A 21,812-nucleotide genomic window follows, 5' to 3' on the forward strand; every position below is an offset into this window, starting at 1 on the left:
CCTAAGTCTGTGCAATCCTGAGGAACATAGGACAGTACAATCTCTATTTATATTTGTATGTACATATTTGTATCATTTGTTCACATATTATTTATTATTTAATGATTATGTGTAATTTATATTATATTATTCTGGATTGAAACTCCAAGGACTTTTCTTTGACTTACTGCGGACAGAGTTTTGCGAGCCATACAATTAACATACAAGCAAGTGCTAAATGGGACACAATCAATGAGATGGATTGAATGAAAGTCAGATCAATGGCCAGCAGCGACATGCTAAAAGGAAAAGCCTCTGTGTTCGAGGGACCTCAGGCTGGCTTGTTAATTAATGAACAGCCACCATGAAAAACACCCCAAAAACATCCACTTTAGGCATCCTCTAGAAAGGGCAATTTGAAAGAGAGGGAGGCTGAACCAACCTATACATACTTCAGCAGTTAATAGATATGGATTCCATTTTCATAACCCATACAATACCATCAGAGGAAGATGAAGAGGAAGTTTTGTTTTACTTGTGCTTTTTAGAGAAACCATCTTTAAAAAAATATATATATATATATTAGAGCTGGGCTCTGATGGCTCAAGCCTGTCATCCTAGCCACTCAAGAGGCTGAGATCAGAGGATCTTGGTTCGAAGCCAGCCCAGGTAGAAAAAGTCTCTGTGAGAATAAACAACTCAAAAAAAAAAAAACAGAAGTGGAGCTGTGGCTCAAGTGGTAGAGCACCAGCCTTGAGCAAAATAGCTTAGTTGAAGAGGCACTGAGTTCCAGCCCCAGGACTGGCACACACACGCGCACACACACACACACACACACACACACACACTCACACAACACACACACTATTCCCCCAAAATGATATTCACTGTGATTCAAGTAACAGGCCCATTGCTATGGTCTTTTCAGCATCATTTATTATGTCATTTTTCCATCTGCTAATTTGCTAAATGAACCGTGACCTCATCCTTCATCTGCATTACTTGATTACTTCTAAAACATCGGTCTCTGTTGACTTCCAATTTGATTTCCGCCTCTTATTAATTAAAACATTTATATGATTTCTCTAGTTTCCCGTTCACTTGTAAGCCATTGAAATCATAGTGTCATTGTCTGTGAGCACATAGGAAACTTGCCAATGGTTGACCGACTTTAAGAAAAATCTTTCCACCTAATGTATTTATTTTAATCGACTGTCCAGTTCTTCCTCCATTTGTCCATCTTGTTATTTGAGAGACAAAGGAGTTATTTGATATCATCAAAACTAGTTGTGTGTGTGTGTGTGTATGTGCGTGTGTGTGTGTGTACCAGTCCTGGGGTTGGACTCAGGGCCTGAGAACTCTCTTATATTTTTCATTTATGACTGGCATTCTACCAATTAAGCCATATGTCCACTCTTCAAAATGTTTCTCTTGGATGGGTGGAGGTCGCTCATATCTGTCACCTTCCCTACTCAGGAGGCTGAGATGTGGAGATTATGGCCTGAAGCCAGCCCAGGCAGGAAGGTCAATGAGACTCTTAGCTCAAATTAAACAACAAAACCCAAGACTAGAGTTGTGGCTCAAGTGGTAGAGTACTACTCTTGAGTGAAAAAGTTCAGGGAATGCGCCCAGGCCCTGAGTTCAAGTCCCATAAAAGAAAAAAAAAGGCCAGCATTCTGGTTTTGTAGAAATATTGTTCAATGTTTTCCTTTATTGTTAGAATGGAATCTCTTTTGCTCACTTTTCTAAAGAAACCACAAAAAAGAAATTTAAGGTTCACAGATCATATCTCAAGCACTTCTGCTGAATAGCTAATATATTATTTTATCTGAAGGAAAATTCCTCAGAGTTCCAAATAATGGCTGAACAAGAGAACACTATTTAAGCAGTTGTGACCAGATTTACTGAGACTTATTCTATCATCTGACTTTTATGAAAACATTACATTTCCACAACTTTTCAAGGATATGAAAATGATGATGAGTGTATATATACATATATAAAATATGATTGTATGTTACCCATATATAATATACATACATATATGTACATATATAAAATATGACTGTATATTATATCCTATGATTATGTTATATATTATATAACATGCAATATAATATGTTATACAACATAATATAAAATATTAAAAAAATAAAACAAATACAATAGGGTATATGGAACATAATATACAAGATATATGACCTGATTGGTTTTAAATCTAAATTTATTTATGTAAATTACATATATCTATTTTAGATATGGCTATATGTCTATTTTATATATTTATATAAATTTATGTATATTTGTATATAAGTTATATATGTATGTATCATATATTTATATAAATTTATTTAAATGTGTAAATATTGTTTATATAATTTATACACTATGTATATATATGTGAATATGTATATTTATTTATTTATCATGCTTTCTGCCCACCTAACCAGTGTTTGCGTTACTGTAAGGCCACATTGAATTCCAAGATGGGCAAAATGGGGTACCTCTGCCATGACCTAAGTGAATGAACTCTGCAATTAAAGTGGTGCTAATAAAGCTGGGCCCTGATGGCTCATATTACAATCCTAGCTACTCAGGAGGCTGAGACAGAAGGATCTTGGTTCAAAGGCAGCTGGGCAGGGAAATCTATGAGACTCTCACCTTCAATTCACCAGCAAAGAGCTGAAAGTGGAGTTGTGGTTCAGGCAGTAGAGCACCAACAGAAAAGCTAAGAGACTGTGTGCAGACCTTGAGTTCAAGGCCCAGACAGACAGACAGACAGACACACACACACGAAATACCCAGAAAAGTAGGATAATCGTTTCAGGAGAACTTATTTAAATGCCTCTTAAACATATGGACATAAAAGCTAAAAGCCAATCAAATAGAATCAGTGCAGTTAAACAAATTATTATTATTATTATTATTTGCCAGTCCTGGGCCTTGAACTCAGGGCCTGAGCACTATCCCTGGCTTCTTTTTGCTCAAGGCTAGCACTCTGCCACTTGAGCCACAGCGCCACTTCTGGCCATTTTCTATATATGTGCTACTGAGGAATCGAACCCAGGACTTCATGTATACAAGGCTAGCACTCTACCACTTGAGCCACAGCGCCACTTCTGGCCGTTTTTTTTTCTTTTTTTGTATATGCGGTGCTGGGGAATTGAACCCAGGGGCTTCATGTATGGGAGGCAAGCACTCTTGCCACTAGGCCATATTCCCAGCCCCAGTTAAACAAATCATTTTGTACCGAGGGACCAACAAATCACAAGGCTATGGCAGCCTCAGATTTAACCATCCCTTCCACGTGTTTGGTGTGGTGGTATGCTGATAACATCAAACTACCGTGAGGACAAAGCAAAGGGGAAAATTCTGGCAGCATGTCCAACAATGTGCAGTGGTTGATGAAGGTTCTGAACGAGTGATAGATAGAGCACAGAAAACACAAGAGGGCTGGGAATGTGGCTTAGTGGTAGAGACCTTGCCTAGCCCTGGGTTCGATTCCTCAGTACCACATACATAGAAAAAGCCAGAAGTGGAGTTGTGGCTCAAGTGGTAGAGTGCTAGCCTTGAGCAAAAGAAGCTCAGGGACAGAGTCCAGGCCCTGAGTTCAAGCCCCAGGACTGGCAAAAAGAAAAAAGGAAACAGATACTTCATTCTATTCAGAAAAACACGTGATCATGTAATGAATTATTACCTAAGATGCACACGACTTACATAATAGGTTATTACTTAAGTAATGCAAGATTCATATGCTAAGGGAGCACTTTAAAGAATGAATTTCATCTGTTCCTACCACATCAGTGGATAAGGTTGACTAGGACGCCCCAGAAACCTGAAATTGTACACCTGAAAAAATGGTGCCTTCTTTATCCTTTGCCCTTAAAATAAACCACTATCAGCAGCACAGTTGTGATTTCTGGGGCTTACTGGCTTCAGTCTGGTCCACGATTGTGCATTTAGATAATGCACATTTTTGTCATCAGGCAGCAGATCTTTAAAAGAAAAAAAATCAACTTCAATCATATGATTGTGGGGAAGAGAAGGGCCTTTCCTTGTGTCTGTGTGAGTGAGGTCTTATTTTTTTGGTGGTGTTGTTTAAACTGCCACCCACATTAAAATGTAAGCGTGTGCTACAAAGACTTTCTCATTAATGTTGCGCAATTTTGCTGACAGTTTTGTCAACAAAGTGGCTCATTGTCAAAGGCCATTGAACCCTGTCGGGATAAATGCCTTCAAAATGGTACGATTGCAGGATAATCTTTAATTATACCCAACTCACTTGATAATTTACAGTATAATGGGATTATTTTGCTTTTTTTCCAAGCAATAAAGCATTTTACCTTCTAGATTAGGGTGACTGAGGGTAAAATAAAAAGAAGTGACTGGATTTGATAAATAGTTAAAGCAAGGCCCTCACTTATTTGCAAGTGAAAGAGAAAGGTATCAAAAAAAATAGGTACAAATAACCAATGATTAGAATCACAAATTATTAACTAGCAAAGCAAATGACTCCAAATGCATTGACATTGGAAAGGAATGTAAAGTAAGAGAGAGATAGGCAAAACAAAAATAATTGCTACCAATTCTGCCTAGGTACTTGTCTCAGTTTACCTCCTTTAGGGCTCAGATTCATAATAAAAATGAGAAGGGTCTCATAGGCCAAGCCTTCTGGAAGGTTCTGGAAGTTTCTCTAGGTTGATTTTGTTCAGGGAAGTATATAATGAAGCTTTTTTTTTTTTTTTTTTACTCAAGGATGTTTCTCTACCAGTTAGGCTATAGACCCACTATTAGCTGGTGTGTGTGTGTGTGTGTGTGTGTGTGTGTGTGTGTGTGTGTGAGTGTGGGTGTGTTGGGCCCAGGTGCTGCCTCTGGGCCTTGTTTTGTTCAAGGCTAGCCTTGTATCACTCGAGCCATACCTCCTCTTTCGGCTTTTTGCTGGTTCACTGGAGATAAGAGTCTCATGGACTTTCCCACCCAGGCTGGCTTCGAACCGTGATCCTTAGATCTCAGTCTCCTGAGTAGCTGGGATGACAGGCGTGAGCCACCAGCGCCCAGCTACCCTGTCCTCTGTTTATTTTTTTCACCATGCCTTTCAACTCTAAGTTCCCGGATTTTTCTATCCATTTTATTCATTTAACTACTCAGAGAAATGAATTCATATCCCCATGACTATGCCTGGACCTGATCTTTTCCTTCCTTTCTTTCTTTTGTGGTTATGTGGCTATGACACTTTAGCTGGAACATTTCTTTCTCTTGATATTGATTGTGCTGAAATGTCATCTATTGATAAATAGAGGATACATAGTAGTGGTTTCAGTTCTGAAGTCTCGTTTGCCTGTTGGCCTTGAAACTGCTTCAGGACTTGTAGTATTTGTGTGGTGAATTGGTGTCTATTTTTTAATTTTCATTTTATCCAGGAGGAAAATAGGGTAAAGTCATTTACAAAATGCACCCTACGTCAGAGCACCAGACTTGTCTCTCCCAAAGCTCCATGTGTTCTTCAATGTCATGCCTCTCGTTCCTATCACTAAAGTCAGCTTCGATTCAGAAGGGAAAACAAGAAAAAGAAATAATGGAATGGGAAAGGAAGAGAAGAGGAGAAGGTATAATCTAACTCGAACAAATAATTTCTAATGAAGTACTAATCGTAATTTCCCTTACACAACTTCCATTCTTACCCCTGTAATATTCCCAGGTAATGCAATACTGGATACATTTTTAAAGAAATAAAGGACTCTTAAATTCACATCTAGAATTTTAGCTATTCCGGATCAGAGGACCAAGGTTCAAAGCCAGATAGGTCAAAAAAATTCTATGAGACTATTCAATGAGCCACACAGCCACACAAAGCCAGAATTAGGGCTATGGCTCAAGGAGTAGAGCACCAGCCTCACGCGACAAAGTCAACTGAAAGGGGTGAGGCTCTGAGTTCAAGCCCAAGGGATGGGGGAAAAAAGAAAAGAAAAGAAGGGAAGGGGAGGGAGAGGAGAGGAGGGGAAGGAAAGGGAAAGAAGAAGGGAAAGACAAAAAAGGAAGAAAGTGAGAAAAAGAAAGGAAGGAAAGGAGGAAGGGAAGAAGGGAAGGAAGGGAGGGAGGGAGGGAGGGAGGGAAGGAGGAAGGAAGGAAGGAAGGAAGGAAGGAAGGAAGGAAGGAAGGAAGGAAGGAAGGAAGGAAGGACGGGGGAAAAAAGAACCAGAAATGGAAAATACAGGAAAGGAGACTTAATCTTACTTCTACAATTTCTCATGGAGTACAATCTCATTGTCATTTTCTTCACCCAGCTTAAACACTTACTCCTCGAATATTCTAAGGTAACCTAATACTTTTGTTTTGTTTTTGTGGGTAGTGGGGCTTGAACTCTGGGCCTTGGCGCTGTCCCTGAGCTCTTCAGCTCAAGGCTAGCGCTCTACCATTTGAGCCACAGCACCACTTCCCACCTAATACTTTAAAATAATAGATGCTATTTTTTTATTTTTTTCAGAAAGAACCAAAGTGTTCCTAAGCCACAAAGGTAGGCCTCAACCTGCTGTGCACAAGCAAAAGCTCTGTGGAGGTCTGCTTGGTTCCCAGGAAGCAGAGCCTAGAAGAAACTGTCAATCTGGCCCTAAGCCAGTGCCAGGGCAGGGGTGCTGGTAGCTTGCCTGCGCCTATCCTATGGTTTTGCAAACTTGCCTAACCCTAAGTAGGCAGCCAGCCTTCAATGTCAGCAGGGTATTTTTATTTTTTTAAAGCAGTTCTATGTCTCCACTAAGATTTCAAGAAAAACTGATGAAGGAAACAAAATAGATACTGTGACTTCTTTGACTAGACCTGTACACGCTATCTTAATGAATAGAAGTACTAAGCAACGTACATAAACTTTCTGGACTCTCACGCCTCTTATGCTTGTCAAATTTCAATAGGAAACCACACTTATTATAAAAAATAAATACATAAAATACATCAATAAATTGAAGCCTGCCCAGCACCTGTGGCTCCCGCCTATAATCCCTGCAACTCAGGAGGTTGATATCCAGGGATCACAGTTTGAAGCCAGCCTAAGCAGAAAAGACTGTCAGACTTATGTCCAATGAATCTCCCAAAAGCAGGAAGTGGAGCTGTGGCTCAAGTGGGCAGAAAAACTCAGGGACCCAGGCCCCAAGTTCAAACCCCAGCACACACACACACACACACACACACACACACACACACACACACACTGTAGAAAATGAAAGCTTTTTAGGATTCACAGACCCAAAGCTAATTATGATTGTTATATTTGTTTTACCTATTTTCTTGTTAGTATTTACAGGTTTATCATACAGATACATAGATGAGTGGATTATGGGTATATTCTTGTGAATTCCTGCATAGGCAAACTTGGAAATTCTTTGTATTCTCAGTTTAGATTCCAAGTTGTTTCGTCTAGTGCAACCCCATGAATAAATTCAGGTGATAAAAATCCCTAAAGATTGGCTAAACCTTTGCCCAGCTATGAAAGTGGTTTTGTAAGAGACATACAAAAACTCGGTCATTTAAAACTTTCTTGGGACGACTCGAAATGAAATATTTCCAGACTAAGAGTAGAAGTTTTGCATAGAATGCTTCGAAAATATTTAAGGCTCTTACCAAAGAGGTAAAAAAAAAAACCACTTCCTGAAAAGTAGAACAAATGTTATGCGTCCAGCCCCCATTTTGATTCTGTCTCCCTCTCTTCCTTGTTAGACAATACTTGGAACATGACTTTTTAATTTCCTTTTTTTTTTGTACATTTTTTTGTTTTTTTTTTTTTTTTGGCCAGTCCTGGGGCTTGGACTCAGGGCCTGAGCACTGTCCCTTGCTTCTTCTTGCTCAAGGCTAGCACTCTGCCACTTGAGCCACAGCGCCACTTCTGGCCATTTTCTGTATATGTGGTGCTGGGGAATCAAACCCAGGGCCTCATGTATACGAGGCAAGCACTGTTGCCACTAGGCCATATCCCCAGCCCCTTAATTTCCATTTTTAAGCTTTTCTATTGGAATTGTATCCTTCAATTATTATTATTATATATAGCTCTCTTCTAAATTAAGATGTTAGTTAACTGTTAACTATATAACAGGAACTGTTATATATTATTTATGAAATATATTATCTTTATTACACATGATATATAATATTACATAATATAGTATATTTTATATAATTATAGATATTAGCTACATGCATATAAATTATATATTATACTTATATATACTTTATATAAATGCATTAAATATATAAAATTATTTATTAAAATATATGTATGTAAATATATTAAATTTATAGAATATATTTCATATATTCTATGTTTATATCACATATATTATATATAATATATGAGATATATTACATAGAATTAATTACAATATTACAATGAATATATGTACATATGTATACATTATACATATGAAATATATCACATAGAATATATGAAATATATTGTATAAATTTAATATTCTATATTATGAATAATCTAATATGTATAATATAATATAGTCTACAGAAATATAATATGTGTATGTTATAAATGTATTCATGTTATAAATGTATACATTATAAATATATTTATGTTATAAATATATACTTTTATAGGCTACATTGCATACAAATAATATATAAAAAGTATACAAATATATAAACAATATAACATATATAAATAATATATAACACACATTCTCTTGTTCAGACATGGCTGTCTGATGAATCTACTGGATGTAAATGTATTCGTTAGCATTCACCTTTTCCTTTTATCTGCATTGACATTTGAATCTGTAAACCAATAGACGCTTCATGTTTGTGATAATTCATTTGTACCTGATCCCCTTTTGTTAGCAGTAAAATCACTCTAGTGGTTTCTTCTGTGAAAGTAAGGCTCATACTTTGTAGATATTTTGATAGTATCATTAAAGGGGTTTTTTTTGTTAACTTGTTGATACAGGGACTTGAACTTCAGGCTTTATACCCGGTTGGCTTGCGTTCTGCCATTTGAGCCATGCCATTGGCTATTAGGGATTTTAGTAACTTCTTTGCACAAACAATACTTCTATCCTGAGGTGCTGAAAACCATTCACAATGAGGCTGGGGGCTGGGGGCTCACGCCTGTCATCCCAGCTACACAGGAGGCTGAGATCTGAGAATCAACGTTTGAAGACAGTGCAGGGGAAATAAAATTTGTCCACCAGACTCTATCTTCAAATAGTCAGCAAAAATCCAAATGGAAGGGGTGGTTCATGCGGTAGTGTACTCACAAACAAACAAGCTAAGAAAGTGCAAGGCACCTCAAGCCCAAACCCCAGTACCAAATAATGAAAACTGTTGAAAACAAAATGAAGTCCTCAACAACTACGCAAGATGACTCCTTCTTTGTAATGATTCACTATCCATTCATTCATTTATTCATTCATTCACCTTTAGTATCAAAGGGAAGAGATTTCCTTTCTATCATGGGGACAAACTTCTTCTAAAAAGTGTGCTTCCAGAATGCGGGTTTTTTTTTTTTTTTTTTTTTTTGGTGATTAATCAATCATCTAAAGTATCATAAAAGAACTTTGATCTCCAGGCCATGGTTAAAACTTTCAGTTCCTTCTCTCATGAGAATAAATTGTGTGTGTGTGTGTGTGTGTCTGTCTGTCTGTCTGTGTATCTGTGTGTGTGCAGTCCTGGGGCTTGAACTCATGCCCTTGGGAATGTCCCTGAGCTCTTCTGCTCAAGGCTGGTGCTCTACCACCTGAGCCACAGCACCACTTCCAACTTTTTGGTGATTCATTGGAGATAAGAGTCTCATGGACTTTCCTGCCCACATTGACTTTGAACCACGATCCTCAGATCTCAGCCTCTTGAGTCGCTAGGATTAAAGGCGTGAGCCACCAGCACCAGACAAGAATGCAACTCTTGTACAATGATGAACAAAAATTTCACAAAGGCCCACAGAGAGATATCCATGAATTTTTAGAAAATATTTGTCTTCAGCAAAATTACATTTTTTAAGAAATGAAATATACCCTGGAATAATTAATAGGCTCTAGAAATTTTTCTAAAATGTGTAGCTGGCCTATGGTGACCCCAAAATATTTCCTTCATGACAATAAGGAAAAACACAAGTAGTAACAAATGTCTCATAAACCATTTTTTCAGTGGGGAAAAAAATACCTTTACAACTTGGAAAAAAGGATGTTTCCTTAAGACAATGCAAAAAAAAAAAAAGAATTATCATCTGCAGGTGGCCAGATATTGTGTTCATAATGAGTCTGGAAATGATTATTATGAAGCTAGCTGTCATCTGACTGGGAGAGACCATGTCCTATATTTTTGTGCACACAGATTTCACGCATTTTGATGGCCTTGGAAATTAGAGAGATAAAAGATACACGTTTTTCTCTCACACTTATCTAAATGATAAACATATGCATTTGCATACATATACAAACATATTAACAAAATATAAAGGCAGAGGAGAACCCAATGGTATAACACTTAAAACAAGTAACCTCTAGTCTCACCAAATGAATACCAGAGCCAGGGGCCCATAATAGCACACATCTATAATCCCAGCTCCTCAGGAGGGTGAGGTTCAAAGCCAGCCTGAATAGGAAAGTCCCTGAGACTCATATCTACAATAAAAAAGAAACCCAGAAGTGGAGCTGTGGCTCAAAGTGATAGAGAGCTAGCTTTGAGCACAAATGTTGAGGGACAGTGCCCAGGCACTGAGTTCAAGTCCTGGGATGGGAACAAAACAAACAAATAAACAATAGGAAGCTGAAATGTGTGTTGTGGTGAGGAATCTAGAATGAGGGTCAGACTAAAGAAGGCAGAAGTAGGCATTATCTTCAATGCTCAAAGGTAACCTGGAGCCAGGTTATTAGAGGAGAGGGGAGGGGTGGGGAGAAATGGAGAAGAACGAGAGAAGAGAGGTGACAATGATAAAGATGTGTTGTCTTCACAGCCCAACATGTTGAATGGAAACCCTGTTGTCACACAACTTGAAGACAATTTTAGAAAATGTATAAAGCTGTATAGATTGACAGATGCAGTGTTCTCGTCATTGAAACCCTTTATACCACCACTGCAAGATAAAAGAAATTAATAAATGCACACACAAATATATAGAAGGGATATGAACTGTCACATGTGCATAGTAGCAAATGTGGCAATTGGGATTTTTTTTTTGCAGGCCCTGGGATTTGAACTCAGGGCCTGAGCACTGTCTCTGATCTCCTTTTGCTTCAGGCTGGCTCTACCATGTGAGCCACAGCTCCACTTGCAGCTCTTCTTGTGATTAATTGAAGAGTCTCACAGCCTTTCCTGTCTGGGCTGGCTTCGAACCACTGTGCTCTTAGAATCTCAGTCTCCTAAGTAGCTTGGATTATTGACCTGAGCCATCTGTAGCAATCTGTAGCAAGTGTGTCTTGGGTGTTTTATACATGCATGCCTTTTTCTTACCCAGTGTGGTACCGAAATGATGTGATTGGCTTCTAGAATCTTGTAAACAGATCCCAACCGGAATCCGGGTCATGAGAAAGTGAAAAGCTGAAAGAATAAAAGCAGACCCTTAACTTGCATTGTTTCACTTAGGAAATCTCTCACTACTCACTCTTGGAAGTAGAAACTGTCTATGGTTTGTGGTTTTTTTAGTTTTATTTTCAAAGTAAATTTGTATTTATATATGGAAATTTATACTTGCATAAGTTTTTACATATAAATTTACATAGATAAGCATAATAAAATTATGCTGCAAAGCCAAAGACATTATCTTGCCATTATAAAGCCACCAGAATTACTGTAAAATCCTATTTGCACATATATGCTAATCGCCTAAATAGTCCTTCTCTTGGTCTTATTTTCATGGAAATATCCTTCCTAGGTATACTTTAGGACAGGTAACACTAACGTAGATTCTTATTTCTCCGAATTTTTTATGCATCTTCTTAAGTCTTCCTCTTCCTCCTCCTCCTTCATTTGCCAGTACTAGGGCTTGAACTCAGGGCCTAATCTAGCTCAGCTCTTTTACTCAAGGCTGGTGGCTCTACCACTTGAGCTACAGCTATGGGACTTTTCCTGACCAGGCTGACTTTGAGCCTTGATCCTCAGATATTAGCTTCCTGAATAACTGGGATTATAGGTACGAGCCACCAGTGCCTAGCCATCTTTACAACTTCACTGATGTTTCTGTTTTCATCACAAGCTTTATTACCATCTGATACCTTCTCAGAGTGTGATTGTTCTAGAAATAGGTCACCAAGATGACAAGGAGAAGAATGTGAATTATCCATTTACAGATAACTACACTGGAAACTTTCCCAAAATGAGAAACATTATCACTAAGGAACACTGCACATCGGGACTTGCATTGCTAACCTAAAATAGAGATTCTAAATACTGAACCAGCCAGTATTTTTAAGAAATATAATTTGTGAGCCAGGCACAGGTGGCTCACGCCTGTAATCCTAGCTACTCACTGAGATGTGAGGACTGAAGTTCGAAGTCAGCCTGGGAAGAAAAGTCCATGAGACTCTTATCTAACCAGTACCACAGTTAAATTTACCTAAAATTCATACATTATTTGTTCCTTATACTTGGGTGACACAGAATAAAACTCACAGGTAGCAAGTTTACCCACAAGAGGGAGCCCGCATGTTTATGTTTTTGTTACAGAACTTGAAAAACAAATTAAAACCTGAAATTCTAACAATGTTTCATGATAGCCATATCTTTCTGTGAGGTCAAATTTTGGACATATTTTTGTTTTGACATCTTCATTTTCTACTGGAACAAATCAGGATGTCAGGAGACTTGAAAGGTAATTGGAATTTTTAAACATGTCCTACCTATATTATTGAACTTGTTTTTATTTTTTTTCCTTCAGATATAAGAAAAATAGGTAGCTGCCAAAATAGCCTAAGAGGAAATTCCTTTTAGGTGCTAGGAACATTCACTGTGTAAAATTAACTAGAATGATCAGAAGTGCGAGAAAAACAAGTTTAATTACATAGCAAAGAAACAGTTCAGTCATGCGCATGTCAGAAAAAAGGTTCTCCCATCTACTCTGTTTTTTATGCATTTGTGGGACAGAAAGCACTCTGTTTAAAAATTTATTCAGAAAGAGCAACCAAAACAAGCAAAAGAAATGTTATATACTGCCATAATACCATCCTTATAATTGAGAGAAAAATCTTTTTTGGTTGCTGGTTTAAAAAAAAAAAAAAGCAAAACAGGACTAAGAAGTTCATGCCTGTAATCCTAGTTACTCAGGAGGCTGAGATCTGAGGGTCACAGTTCAAAGCCAGCCAGGGCAGGAAAGTTCATGAAACTATTATCTCCAATGAACCTCCAGAAAACCAGAAGTGGCGCTGTGGCTCAAGTGGTAGAGCACCAGCCTTGAGTAAAAGAGCTCAGGGACAGTGCCCAGGCCCTGAGTTCAAGCCTCATGACCAACAAGAAAGAAAATAAAAGTATGGAATAAATAGAATAATAAATTATTTTTTAAGCAAGAAGTAACAAAATAAAAACAGATGAATTTTGGGAAAATGGGAAGGAATTTCATTTATGAGACACAGGTGAGAAAGCCAAAATATGAGCCTTTGTGTTTTGTTTTACATATTCAGAAAATACACCACTGAGTAGGTTTCATATTTACAAACTCTTTTCAAAAGCAAAGGACCTACTTTAGTTTTTACTTCCAAAGCCACTTTTATCATTTAGAACATAATATGATTGGCTAACAAAAACAAATTTTAATATGCTTTTTTTTTTTTTTTACTATATTTCTTCTTTTCTACTAGCTTATATTAGCTGTATAGGCGTGGACTTCATTGTTATATTTCCAAACAAGTTCATATTGTAGTCTAATCAAGTTCATCCCCTTTCTCACTCTCCCTTCCTCCCCCACCCCAAAATTAGCATCCCCAACAGATCTTTAGTTCCATGTTCCTTGCTGCAAAGAATCTACTTTAACATTATTCAATCTCCTTATTTTCCCTGAGTCCCCTTCCCCACCTAGAGTCAATTTCCTTCCTTCCAGTTCCTCCATGTTTAGGTTGAGTTGACCTGTGCAACTTTTCTACCCACTGTACTGTGTCACAAAGTTTATTCACTCTTTTGTCTCTTCAACGTAGATATTATTTTGGGGGTGGAGGGTCACCAAAGGGCTGGAACTCAGGGTGCTGTCCCTTAGCATTTTGGCTCAAGGCTGGTGCTCTACCACTTGAACCACACCTCCACTTCTAGATTTTTGTTGGTTAATTAAAGATAAGAGTCTCCTGGATTTATCCTCCCGGGCTGGCTTTGAACTGTCATCCTCAGATGTCAGCCTCCTGAGTAGCTGGGATGACAGGTATGAGCCCTCAACACAGGGCTCCAACCAAATGAATAGACTTCATTTTGAAAATACTTTCTTCTATGTAGGATATTTTTGAGATATGAAATACACAGCAACCCTACACTTCAATGCAAAGATTAAAAAGCAAATAGTTGCTCAGCTAGAATTCTAGTAAAAGAGAAAGAAAAGGAAAGGGTAGAAGAAAAAGAAAATCAAAAGCTCACAGAAGATCTTTTCTCTAGGGGGGAAAAGTATATATCAACTGTTTCCCCCCCCTTTGCAATAGATGCAAATAGTAACAAAGCAGAAGGAATGAGAAAAGCAACTTTAAAGCAGAATTGTAGCAACAGGTCTATGGGAGATTTTTCTGTTCAGTTTTATTGGCTTCAATTCCTGTGGCTAGCCAGGTGCTGGTAGCTCACATCTGTAATCCCAGCTACACAGGAAGCTGAAATCTGAGGATTATGGTTCAAAGCCAGCTGGGGCATAAAAGTCCATGAGACTCTTAACACCCACTGAACCATCGAAAAGTTGGATGTAGAACTGTGACTCAAATGATAGTTTGTCAGCCATCCACAGAAAATACCCCATGAGAATCTTTGAGTTCAAATCCCAGTGCTAACACACACACACACACACACACACACAAACACAAACAATACATCTAGTTATAAAATCACACACATGGTACACACACACAAACAATTCATCTAGTTATAAAATCACACACACGGTACACACACAACTGTTATCCTTTATTCCATTTTCCAACCAGAGTCATTTATCCCCTATTAGATAAAGTATAATAAACTCTACAGAAAGGGTCGCTGGCCTTCTATTTAATAATATTGCCAGCCCCAAATTTGCATTTTCCCAGCAATGTCTCGCAACACAAAATAAATGGCTGATCTCCTCACAATAACAGCTGATTTCTATTTATTAAGCTAAAAAGGTCACCATTTTCTACAGCGGGGCGGCCCTGCACTATTGATAATTTTATGCATAAACAAATGGCAAATTTGTGCCACATAAATATGCATTAGCAATTACTTTCTCCCAGGGTAACGTTGAGCGAATGCAAATGTGTAGCTTGCAGGGCCCGGTGGCTTTTGTTTTAGGCTCTTGAACAAAAGAGCACAATAAACAATTTGGAAATTGTCAATCCATAAGCAAATGCAAATGGAAAAAAGTAAGATGGCTAGCAATGTGTTTGGAGACAAAAGTAGGTGTTTTTTTAGGGGGGAAGAGAGACTAGAGAGGAGGCAGGGGGACTTTTTCCATTGCATTTGATTTCACTTCTTTCTCACGAAAAGACTAAAGTACTTTTGAAACCTGGTTAGCAGCGAGGCCAGTACTGAGCAAATTCCAGATGGAAAATAGTGGGAAATAGACCCATGTTGTATAAACACACACACACACACACACACACACACACACACACACACACACACTGTGCTCAGCAATGAGGAGAAGCAATAAGAAAGACCCTATCTCAAAAGCAACCAGCAAAGCCGGGCATCGGTGGTTCACACCTGTCATACCAGCTACTCAGGAGGCTGAGATGTGAAGATTAAAGTTCAAGGCCAGCCTGGGCAGGAAAGACTGTGAGACTCTTCATCTCCAGTTAACAAGCAAAAAGCCACATGTGGAGGTGTGACTCAAGTAGGAGGTCACCAACCTTGAAGAAAAAGATAAAGGACAGTGCCCAAGCTCTGAATTCAAGCCCCAGTAGCTCCAAAAGGGAACCGTGCCACCGAATGTGAACAGAAAACAAATGCTAAGCTAGGCAAAAGTGGATGCTGTCTTGAGATGGAAAGTTAATAGGTGTTTTTAGTTAAGCTTCAGTTCAACCCCAGCTGTAAGTGTTTCACGTTAAGATCCATTACACTCCATCTTTAAAACCCTACCTGACTTCCTATTGTTTCTGTTCCTGTAATGTCATGGCACAAATGCACAGGAAAGGGGAAATTTATCAGTTAATAAAGGTGAGGCTAGATCTGGACTTTAAGCTTGTGTGTGGCTAACTACCATTCTTGTGGTCTAAGAAAAAAAAAAAAAAGAAAAATCAAAACCAAACTCACTTCATGGGTAAATAGCTTTGATTGCACAAAAGTAAGCCAAAATAAAAGTAAGCCACAAAAGTAAATCTGAACTTGGGCTTAGGTAAGTTTCTTTCATCAAGTTATTAAGAGCTAGGTGCTGGTGGCTCACGCCTGTCATCCCAGCTACTCGGGAGGCTGAGATCTGAGGATCACGGTTCAAAGCCAGTGCAGGCAGGAACATCTGTTAGATTCTTATCTCCAACGAACCAGCAAAAAGCCAGAAGTGGAGCTGTGGCTCCAATGATAAAGTGCTAGCCTTGAGAGCAAAAGCGAAAACACAGTGCACAGGCTCTTGGGTTCAAATTCTAGTACTGGCACCAAAAGAACAAAACCAAACCCAGAATTTTCCGATCCAAGGAGCGATTTCCTAATTTAAAATCAGTGTGGGATGATTCCAACATGGTGGCAATTACTTTGGATATTAATTCAAAGGATTTTTTAAAAAAAATTGTTGTTAAAAGGTGATGGACAGAGCATGACAGTTCCATAAGTCGGGTCAGAAGTGCATTTCTTTTTGGGCATGGTTTCTTCAGATCAACAAATGCCATTATTAGATCATGGCACAGAGTATTAATTATAATCATTTGGGGGTGGAGGTGCCGATTTCTTCTTCTCAATTTTGCTCAAAAGGAAAAAGTTCAAGCAAAACCCATAAATGCTTCACCGGAAATGGGGTTTAGCCAGTGTACAGTATTTGCAGGCTCTCTGAAGCTGAATCCATGAATACCAAAGGACATAACATCTCAGCTAACAGCACGACCCATTGTCTTCTTGTGTATTTCATGGCCAAAGGTTGACTCAAATAATCACTGGAATAATCACAGTTCTAACCCACTATCCCATCTCCCAGGAGCCCAATAGCTGACCAGTGAGTTACAATCCCACCCCATATCACATTTTCACAGCCACATCATTAGGGGGGTTATTATTATTATTATTATTATTATTATTATTATTATTATTATTATTATTATTTTGGTATCCAGGCTGGGGCTTGAACTCAAGGCCCCACTCTCAAAGTTATCTGGTGTTCTGCCACTTGAGCCACAGCTCTGCATTTTTTTTTTGGCTAGTTAATTGGAATTAAGAGTCTTTTGGATTATTTTTTTCCTCCCCTAGGCTGATTTCAAGCTGTGATCCTCAGATCTCAGCCTTGGTGAGGATTACAGGCATGAGCCACCAGCACCAGACTCCTCTTGTTTATTGCTGTATCTTAATCAATAACGCAGTGAAAGAATAAAAAGACACACTGCTGCTGGGAATGGTACCTCATTCTCCAGCACTGTGGAACTCTGACTCATTTGTTTTGTTTGTTGGTTTGTGTTGGTGCTGGGCCTTGAACTCAGGGCCTGGCTGCTGTCCCTGAGCTCTTTTGCTCCAGGCTGGCACTCTACCACTTAAGCCACAGCTCCACTTCCAGTTTTCTGGTGGTTCATTAGAGATAAGAGTCTCATAGACTTTCCTGCTCAGGCTGGCTTTGAACCGCGATCCTCAGATCTCAGCCTCCTGAGTAGCTGGCATGACAAACAGGAGCCATGGATGCCAGACATCAATGAAATTTTTGAACATGAGCCACCATCCCCCACCCGCTTAGATTATTTTATGTGGTCAGTACAATCTAGTAGGAACATACAGTTTTCTATGGTAAATGGCAGAGATCAGGCGAGCAAAAGCTGTATTAAACACGTAGGTATATTTTTTAAAATTTATAACACAATGCGATCTCCTGATGTTAAGAATAAACCACACACACATGCGCGCACACACACACACACACACACACACATCATAATCATGACTGATATCATAACAGCTCTCACAAAATTACCTTGGGAAAAATGACGAGATAATGCATCAAACATATAGATTAAATTTCCCCTGAAGAACAGACATGTGCTTCCTAATTAATAGGAAAGGAGAAGAATAATATTTATGATTTTTTTACCTTACCCTTATCTTGAATAATCATGTTGGAATCATATCCATCAGAAGAAGATATACCTTACCATATCTGAACTATAATCTCTGAGCAAAGGCTGATGAAATGCAAAGAACTGAGATGAAGGGGCTGGAGTTAAATCCACACGCTTGAAGATGAACCTCTTTTAATAGAAAGGTTTGTCTTGTTTATAAGAAGATATGGGGTACAGAAGAAAAGATTTACGTTGATGCTCGTTCACTAGACTGAGCAATTTTCCACAAGCAAGCAAAGACTAAAATGTGGTGATAGAAAAAAATGGAGGAAAACATGGAGAGACAATATATTATACTTCGTGTGAAATATTGAGATAAGCTAGTCAAAAATCAGCAAGAGGGCGCTGGGAAGGTGGCTTAGTGGTAGAGTGTTCGTCTAGCATGCATGAAGCCCAGGGTTCAATTCCTCAGCACCATATACACAGAAAAAGCCCTAAGTGGTGCTGTGGCTCAAGTGGTAGAGCACTAGCCTTGAGCAAGAGAAGTTCAGGGGCAGCACCCAGGCCCTGAGTTCAAGCCCAGGAGACCAGGGGCTCCAACCAATGCCACAAAGAAGTGTGTGTGTGTGTGTGTGTGTGTGTGTGTGTTGTGAGTACTGGAATTTGAACTCAGGACTTCACACTTGTTAGGACGGTTCTCTATGAAGGAACCACTCCTCCAGCTTGGCTCTTTTGCTGCCTGCTCTGGAAATAAAGTCTGGAGATTTTTAATCTGTACAGGCTGGCCTCAATATATGATCCTCCAGATCTCAGCCTCCCAAGTAGCTAGGATCACAGGCATAAGTCACGCATGTCCTGTGTGGAAGAGGTTTTTCCTGTCAAGGGTATGTGTTTGTTTTTTCTGTCCAGTTTCTGGGTAGCTAGACAGGTCTTTCATAGCTGCAAAAAGATTCATTTGGCCTCAGAGTGATGTAACTATGCTAAATTAGATACTATTAAGAGCAGATACATTCACTGGGAAAACAATCACATATAAACCATTGAGGAAAGGGTTAAAAATTGGAATACAAATATGAGATATATATTATACGTGTATATATACTATATATCATATGTGTGTATATACTCACTATATACTTATAAAATATAACATACACACAGATATAATCACAGATATATTGAGTATATTTTAAAATTGTAAAGACTTTAAAATGGAATTCTAGGGGCTGGGAATATGGCCTAGTGGCAAGAGTGCTTGCCTCCTACACATGAAGCTCTCGGTTCGATTCCCCAGCACCACATATATGGAAAACGGCCAGAAGGGGCGCTGTGGCTCAGGTGGCAGAGTGCTAGCCTTGAGCAGAAAGAAGCCAGGGACAGTGCTCAGGCCCTGAGTCCAAGCCCCAGGACTGGTCAAAAAAACAAACAAATAAAATGTAATTCTAGAATTCCACACATATATGTAATGATACTAGAATTGAACTCAGGGCCTTGCACTGTCAACTTGACTTTTTCACTCACGGCTGGTGCTCTACCACATGAGCCACACCTCTACTTCTGGCTTTTTGGTGGTTAAATTGGAGATGAAGGGTCTCATGGACTTTCCTGCCCCGAGCTGGCTTCGAACCACAATCCTCAAATCTCAGCCTCCAGAGTAGCTGGGATGACAGGTGTGAGACACAAGTCCCCAACCTCCACAACTTTGTGTCATGTGTGAAGAAAGAGCAGAAATTGCAGTACTTCCAGGATGTAATAAGAGAGGCCAGGGATGATTCTAAACATCTTAAGCTTCCCACAACAAAGAATGATTAAATCCAAAATGTAGAAAATGCTGAACAATCCTGGATTAGTGGCATTTATCATTTAAGCCATCTGTTTTGTTTTTTTTTTTCCTTTCTTTCTTTTTTTTTGCCTCTGATTTTTGCTACATGAACATAATGCTTTCTGAGTGGTCTATTTCCTGGGTGCTAATGACTGCTTTGGTGTAAAGTGATCGGCTCTTTTGAAGGCACTAATTCCACAAAACACTCCATGTGCGATGGCTCTCTTCTGTTTGGACAAGCCACTGAGCAGTGGCTCAAGTGACAAAAGTCACCATTATGGAGATAAATGGACCATCAAAAGCATTTTCCGGGGTTATTTGTAACACTGCTCATAAAGATGTTAGAAACAAAGCAGAACAAGTGGGAGAAAACCAGAATTGTGCATTTTAATGATTGGAAATGGAAATTGATTTGTGAATAAAGGAGTGGCCTGTGACTCTTCTTCTTATGCAGAGCATGCATGAAAAACTTCATGAGGGCTGAGCATGGGGGCTGCTACCTGTAATCCCAGCTACAGAGAGACTGAGACCGGAGGATCATGATTCAAAGTCAGCCAAGCAGGAAAGGGAGGCTCTTCTCTCCAGTTAACCAAGAAAAAGCTACAAGTACAGGTGTGTCTCAAGTGGTAGAGTGGCAAACCTTGAGTGAGAAAGCTCAAGCACAGTGACCTGGCTCTGAGTTCAAGATCTAACAACAGCACAACATGAAAAGGAAGGTAGGAAGGAAGAAAGGATGGAAAGAAGGGAGGGAGAGAGGAAGGAAGGAAGGGAGGGAGGAAGGGAAGAAGGGAGGGAGGGAGGGAAGGAACTTTGTATTGGAGGTGTATGATAGATGCCGAGAGAACAAGTAAAGCAGAGCAAGTGTGAGGCCCTGAGTTCAAATCCCAGTATTGTCCCCCCAAGAAAGGTTTGCTTTGGGATGACTGATGAAGATGTCCTAATCTTTGTTACTTTGAAAGTATCGATGATTTTCATTTTTGTTGTGAGTGTGAGGCAATACTGAGGCTTGAACTCAGGGCCTGGGCGCTGTCCCTGAGCTCTTTTGCTCAAGGCTGGTGCTCTACCACTTGCGCCACAGCTCCACTTCCGGCTTTCTCGTGGTTCATTGGAGATAAGAGTCTCTCAGACTTTCCTGCCCAGGCTGGGTGTGAACCGTGATCCTCAGATCTCAGCCTCCTAAATTGCTAGGATGACAGGCGTGAGCCATTAGGGTCCAGCAATACATAAACACATATACAAAAGAAAGCACTTAGATTACTACCCATTTGAGTTAGCTAGCAGGCAATGCTCAATAATATCTATCATTGACACTGTTCTTCTACCCTTTTCCAAAAATTAGCTTTAGAAAATGAGCTATGAGGTATCCAGCGTCAGAGACAGAGCAGATGAACGCAGTCTCCTAAGTTGGTCTCTTTGCTGAGATAAGCAGATGAGAATGTAGTTAGGAGACTAATAAATGATTTGGACATTTAAATATCATTCTCTGTGAGATTTTATTGAAGGACTTATCATGATTATACATCAAGTTCAACAAGGTCAACATCCGTGGTCTAAAGGCATGAGCAGGTAAGCTAAAGAGAGATCAAACAAATTGTTTAAATGTTCGGGCGCAGGTAGCTCTCACGAATACATTGGCCATGTCATCTAACTCCCATTAACATAGTTAGAAAGTTTCCAGTAGC

General features: G+C 39.2%; 1 protein-coding gene across 8 annotated transcripts in view; it reads right to left on the bottom strand.

The window, feature by feature from the left end:
• Sox5 (SRY-box transcription factor 5) overlaps window positions 1-21,812 on the bottom strand; it is an 884,924-nt gene that overhangs the window by 648,490 nt on the left and 214,622 nt on the right. For 5 of the 8 annotated variants that reach the window (XM_048335234.1, XM_048335236.1, XM_048335230.1 and 2 more), the window contains one exon: window positions 11,419-11,505. The exons of the other annotated variants lie outside the window; for them this stretch is intronic. The gene's annotated coding sequence lies outside the window, so the exon portion shown is untranslated. The remainder of the gene's footprint in view (window positions 1-11,418; window positions 11,506-21,812) is intronic. 8 annotated transcript variants of the gene reach the window in all.

This window comes from Perognathus longimembris, chromosome 27 (assembly GCF_023159225.1).
Source record: "Perognathus longimembris pacificus isolate PPM17 chromosome 27, ASM2315922v1, whole genome shotgun sequence".
Taxonomy (NCBI): domain Eukaryota; kingdom Metazoa; phylum Chordata; class Mammalia; order Rodentia; family Heteromyidae; genus Perognathus; species Perognathus longimembris.